This window comes from Orycteropus afer, unplaced genomic scaffold, assembly GCF_000298275.1.
Source record: "Orycteropus afer afer isolate SDZICR_OR568_19922 unplaced genomic scaffold, OryAfe1.0 scaffold00022, whole genome shotgun sequence".
Lineage (NCBI taxonomy): Eukaryota > Metazoa > Chordata > Mammalia > Tubulidentata > Orycteropodidae > Orycteropus > Orycteropus afer.
Window position 1 is genome coordinate 15,132,514 of NW_006921609.1, and position 6,228 is coordinate 15,138,741.

Below are 6,228 nucleotides of genomic sequence, written 5' to 3' on the forward strand. Positions count from 1 at the left end.
TAATTACAATGGAAATTAATCTAACTCCCTGATAGGAGGTTAATTTGCCTTTCCAGTACGACTTCTGAAGTAAGACTTGGATACTTTTTGTGACTGAACACTCTTGAAAATGAGAATATTACTACAAAAGCAACAGAAATGAGGTAAGTAAGTTTCTATGGTTTGAAACAAGATACCTGAATATATATATATATATATATATATATATATATATATATATATATTTTTTTTTTTTCCCCTTAAAAGTGTCATTTTATTAAGTGTGCTTGAAACTGAAACTGGTGTTTAAAGGATTTGACCAAGCTGACCTCGCCAGACTTCTGGCCCACCCCTCAAGATATCCAAGACAACAGCTGGGTACCAAATTGCTTTATCTGAAGGAATGGTACAAATGAAAGAACTTAGGTGAACGTTTTGGTACAACTGATAGAAAACGTAAAGATAAACCCAACATGCACGCGCTGTCTTGGTGAGCAGGGAGGTCACCCTGGGGGCAGTGGGGAAAGGGGCTAAAGCTTAGCTCTCCCCATCACAGTTTCCCAGGGTGTGCTTGTCGAAGAGATACTCTGCTAGGCCAGATTCCGGGACCCCCCATCTTGCGCAAGTTGGTTATGTAGTCACCCAATTCTTTGATGGATTTCACCTGCTCATTCAGGTAATGCGTCTTGATGAAGTCACACAAATGGGGGTCGTTCTTGTCAGTGGCCAGTTTGTGAAGTTCCAGTAGTGACTGATTGACACTTTTTTCCAAGTGTAACGCACACTCCATTGCATTCAGCCCACTTGCCCAGTCATCACGGTCTGGTTTCTTGATATCCTGCAGGAAGATCCGGCCACCTCATTGGTTCTGCAGCTTCATCAGTTTCTCAGCATGTTCCCTCTCCTTGTGTGATTGGTGAAGAAAGTATTTGGCAAAATTCTTCAAAGCCACATCATCGCAGTCAAAGTAGTAAGACATGGACAGGTAGACGTAGGAGGTGTAGAGCTCCAGGTTGATCTGGCGGTTAATGGCGGCCTCCGAGTCCTGGTGGTAGTTCTGGTGCACCTGTGAGGGGGACGTGGTCGTCATGGTGGCGGTTGAGGAGTGACGGCAGCTGGGGCGGCGGCGGGGACCTTGGGGCGTCCGAGGGCGCTGCTGTAGGGAGGTGACGAAGGACTGGCTGGGAGTGGCGGTTGGGGGAGGTTGGCGAGCGCCGGGTTCCGTTCAAGCACTGTTGAAGCAGGAGACCGCGGCCACTCTGCGAAGAACGTCTCGATACCTGAATATATTTAAGTACATTTATCTTCTATGTATAACTTGTTGTTGTTGTTGTTTGCCATTGAGTCGGCCCGACTCATAGTGACCCCTCCTTGGGTTTCCGAGGCAGTATCACTACAGAAGTAGGATTGCCCAACCTTCCTTCCGAGGAGTGGCTGGTGGGTTTGAACTGCCAGCCTTCTGGTGAGCAGTCAAGTGCCTTAGGCACTATGCTACAAGAGCTCCTATGTATAACTTAGTGGTTTAGAAATTCTGTTTTCAGTTCTCATCCATCACCCTTCTGGCCTCTTCTAAGGTCCTGAAAACAATATACATTGTATTTTTAAAATTTTTTTTAGGATTATGCAACTTCTACATTTTTTTTTATTAGATTGTCTCTCAGCTACCTAAAATTACCTCCATTGATTAAGACTTTGTATTTATCAATAAATCCACCCATATTTATAAAACACCTTCAACACCTTTATCTTCTTAATTGTGGTAGTTAACATTCTATATTGACTTGGCTGGGCCATGGTTTTGAGTGTCTTGGTAGCTAGATGTAGTTATTTACCACAAAGGGATTGTAATCACCTCCATGGTGGTATCTTCTGTGAACACCTAAGTAGTTGAAGGGGCATTATTTTCAGGTGCAGCCTGCTTCCAGTATAAGGAGAAGCTTTGAGCAAAGTCTTGAGCTTTTCAGCACACTTTGGTTCCTGCGTTTGGCTGAGTCTTCATCTCTAGACCCTGGACTTGAACCAGTGGCCTGCCATGTTGCCTGCTGATCTTGGGATTGAGCCATTTTTCCTGCCAACCTTGTGTTTGTCAGCCTCAGCAGCCAGTAGCTGTGTGAGTCAGAAGATGCCTCCAGCTCCAGAGGGCCTGGAACAAGAGGCAGAGCTAAAGCCCAAGGTTGAGGGGCCTTCACCTAACCCCTAAAGCTGACACTCTGAATTCAGACTTCTAACCTCCTAAACTGTAAGAGAATAAAATTTCTGTTTCTTAAAGCCATCCATTTGTGGTATTTCTGTTACAGCAGTACCAGAGAACTAAGCTGTGGTATTGCCTTTAATTATGATATGCTACACATACAAGACAGAAAGGTTTTCTTTTTCTGTTTATATTTTTCTATTGTGATTTGGTGCAATTTTACAAAGCAGATTCATTTACATTCAACAGGTGCATACTCATTTTGTTTCATGACGCTGATTACAATCCCCACAATGTAACAACTCTCTTCCCACTTCTTTCCTGTGGTTACCCTTTCCCTATGTCTTTCTTGCCTATGCATTCCTGCCTCCCTAGCTTTCTACCTGTGCAAATAATGCCCTTCTGATTTATCGTGGTTGGTTGTTCTACGAGTGCATCTCGTTGGTATAGTTGTTTACATTATAGGCCTTTCATTTGAATGAGAGTTGAGCCATAGCTATGGGAGTAAGTCCAAATCCAGGCCCAAAGGTTGACCCAGGGCCATAGTCTCAGGGCTTTCACCAGTCTTTATCTGACCAGTAATTCTTGTGATTTTTATGTTTTTGAATTTTGTTCCACAATTTTTCTCCTACTCTGTCCAAGATCTCCAATTCTGATACGTTTACAAGTGGTTGGCATTGATAGATGGACACCGTCTAGGTCTTCTGGTCTCAAGGTCATATAGCCTGAGGTTCCTGTGGTCTATTAGTCTTTATGACTAATTAAAGGTGGAAGTTTTACTGTCTTTCACTCATTTTTTTTTCCTTCCATCTCTGTCATGTCAAACAATAATTGTAACATATGGAATAACCATTTACCTCACTGCATGGGTGTAGGAAGACTAATTCAGACAGTCCTAAAGATGTTACTTGATATTTTTTCTGGAACAATATTATGTGAGGCATGGAATATCATATAATGAGGAAAAATATGGTTTAGTATTTTCACATCTGAAGGAAGTCTTCTGCCTCAATTATAAATTCAAGTCCTAAATTGGGTGGACACATCTGCAATGGATAAAAGCCACCATGACATCTAGACATGCACTGACACTACAGGTGGTGAGTTTTATGTGCCTGTTGCACTCATCAGACTGTGCTGGGTGCTATATCAACTTCATATTTATATCCTGGCCTCCTTTCACTGGATCTGCAGTATCATAGAGGCTTAAACTATGTTTTCTTCTAAGATATTGAATGAATTACCAAACAAACAATAAGAAAGATTGTAACTCTCATTTATGTGATAGACACTGATATCATTTGAAAACACAAAAATAGAAATTTTTATAACAATATTATAGATAGGAGAAAACTTGCTATAAATGAACTCAGATACTAATGTATTCTCTGTATCATCACTATCCATAAAATCATAGAATCATAGACATTCAGAGATATAAATATGTGAGATGGACCCTCATAAAACCATCTATTAAATAAATAGATTCTTCCGAATTTAGTGGGCATTAGGCCTTCATTGCTTTTGTAGGCAACCAATATTAATTTTAAACCTAAAATAAAAAAGCTCTGGTAGCATAGTGGCTAAAGCACTTGACTGCTAACCAGAAGGCTGGTGGTTCAAACCCACCAGCCACTCCTCGGAAGGAAGGTTGGGCAATCCTACTTCCGTAGTGATACTGCCTCGGAAACGCAAGGAGGGGTCACTATGAGTCAGGTGTGACTCGACGGTACACAACAACAACAACAACAAAATAAAAAAGAGTCTTTCTAAGCAGTATGGCGATTCATTGAAAAGCTTGAATTAGAAATACCATTTGACGCAGCAATCCTATTACTAGGTATATATCCTAAAGAAGTGAGAGCCAGGACAAGAACAGATATATGCACACCCATGTTCATCACAGCATTATTTACAATAGCAAAAAGATGGAAACAATCTAGGTGCCCATCAACAGAAGAATGGATAACCAAACCATGATACATACGCACAATGTAATACTATGCAACACTGAAGAATAATGTAGAATCTGCAAAACACTGCATAACATGAATGAACCTGGAGGACATTATGCTGAGTGAAATAAGTTAATCACAGAAGGACAAATATAGTATAAGTTCATTATTGTAGAAAGTTAAGGAAAAGTTTATATATGGAAGGAAACTTTGTTGGTTACCAGGGGTGGGAGGGGAAGAGAGGGAACACTGCAAAAAAAAAAAAAAAAACACTGATCCATGTCACTTTAGTTTTGTGTATTTTACTGTACATAAATTATATTTCAATAAAATGTATTTAAAACTAAAAAAAAAAAGAGTATATTGGCTTCTATACATTAAGGTTATCAAAACACTGTGATTTTTTTTTTTTTAAAAAAGAGGCTTTCTAGATTTTTAATCCATAGATCCTAATTTTAATCTGTGGGATATATAGAACTAATTCCTCTTCTATGATAGCTTGTTTCTCTCCCAACAGGCCATAAATGCCAGTTTGTAAGGCTCCAGTCTTTGTCTTTTCTTGCTCGACAGGGTCTCTGTAAATAACTTGATCCTTACTCATGGCTTCAATTTTTATTTATTAAGATGATGCAACTTCCATATTTAACAATTAGACCCTCTCCCCACTACCAAATTGAATCTCCATTGTCTTTCAATATTGTATAGATTCCAAGAAATCACAAATCTTTTTTTCACTAAACACTAACGTGATCATTCTGTCTTTCAACCCATTGCTGTCCTATTTTTCCTAGAAAGCCAAGATAATGAGAAAAACCTTCAGTCAGATGGACTGACTCAATAACCACTACAACAATGCACTCAAACCTAACAATGATCATGAAGTTGGTGCAAGAGTGGGGCAATGTTTCCTTCTGTTACATATAAGGTTGTGGTGAGTTGGAGCCCACTTGATGGTAAATAATATTAGCAAAGGGTAAGAAAGTCACTATTATTCTCAATATGTTGCAATGAAGTGATGTTAGCGTCTGGGGTTAAAACTGATTTCTGGCCTGCAGGCATATTGTTTATAGTAGATTTTGTTGAAAGGTCTTATTTTTATTTTCTGTTGGGAAATGGATGGAATACTTAAATCTATTGTATATATAATGTGATATATGATATAACAATACATATAAGTATATAAAATCTTTATATATAAATGAGTCAGTCATATTAGAACATATTCAATAAAAGGAACAAAAACAGAAGGGTATAAAGACCTATATCTTCCTTTCTGAAAAAAGGGAAGACTCTTAGTGAGGAGGAATGACACAGTGCCTGTAATGATGGGCTCAAGGATAGCAAGGAATGTGAGGCTGGCTCAGGACCCGGCAGTGTTTCATTCTGTTGTACATGGGGTCGCTAGGAGTTGGTCGGCTATCTACTTCCGTAGTGATACTGCCTCAGAAACCCAAGGAGGGGTTGCTATGAGTTAGGTCGGACTCAATGGCAAAGAACAACTATAATGAGTTGAAGTGGACTCGATGGCGCCTAACAACACAACTTCTTCCTTTCTAATGGAAAATATATCATCAAAGACACTTGTCCTTCAGTTTAACAATTGATACAACTGAAGTTTGATACAACTTTCTTTAATGGTAAATTTAATTTGGAATGTGTCAGTTTCAAAATATAATGAAAATTTAGAATTATAAAAAAAAATTATGTAGCTGCCTCCAATAAAATAATTTATGTAGTGAAATATCAGCAATGGATGCCAAATATATCAGGTAAAAAGTAATTGGGGGAGAACATATTTCACAGTGCCAAAGTATTATTTCACAGATTATTTGCTAACTGCAAGTTGTGAAATATATTTGTATAATGGAGATATCTGGCACTGACCACTTTATCCCAGCAATTAAACTTACTATCACCAATAGTGGGTAACTAAGAGTAGAAAGACAATAATGCAATGCAATATACAGCATCACCTGTGACACGTTCTTATAAACAATGTTTAACCTGAACTTAAGACTTCAGACCCAATTTAAAGTCTACAAAAAAAAAATCTGTATTTTTTTTTAGGACATTTATATGAAATAATTCAGTAGCAAAGGGTCA

The 6,228-nt window shown here is 38.8% G+C and overlaps 1 pseudogene; it reads right to left on the reverse strand.

Moving 5' to 3' along the window:
• Positions 1-516: 516 nt before the first annotated feature.
• On the reverse strand, positions 517-1,069 carry LOC103192003 (annotated as a pseudogene).
• Positions 1,070-6,228: the final 5,159 nt, after the last annotated feature.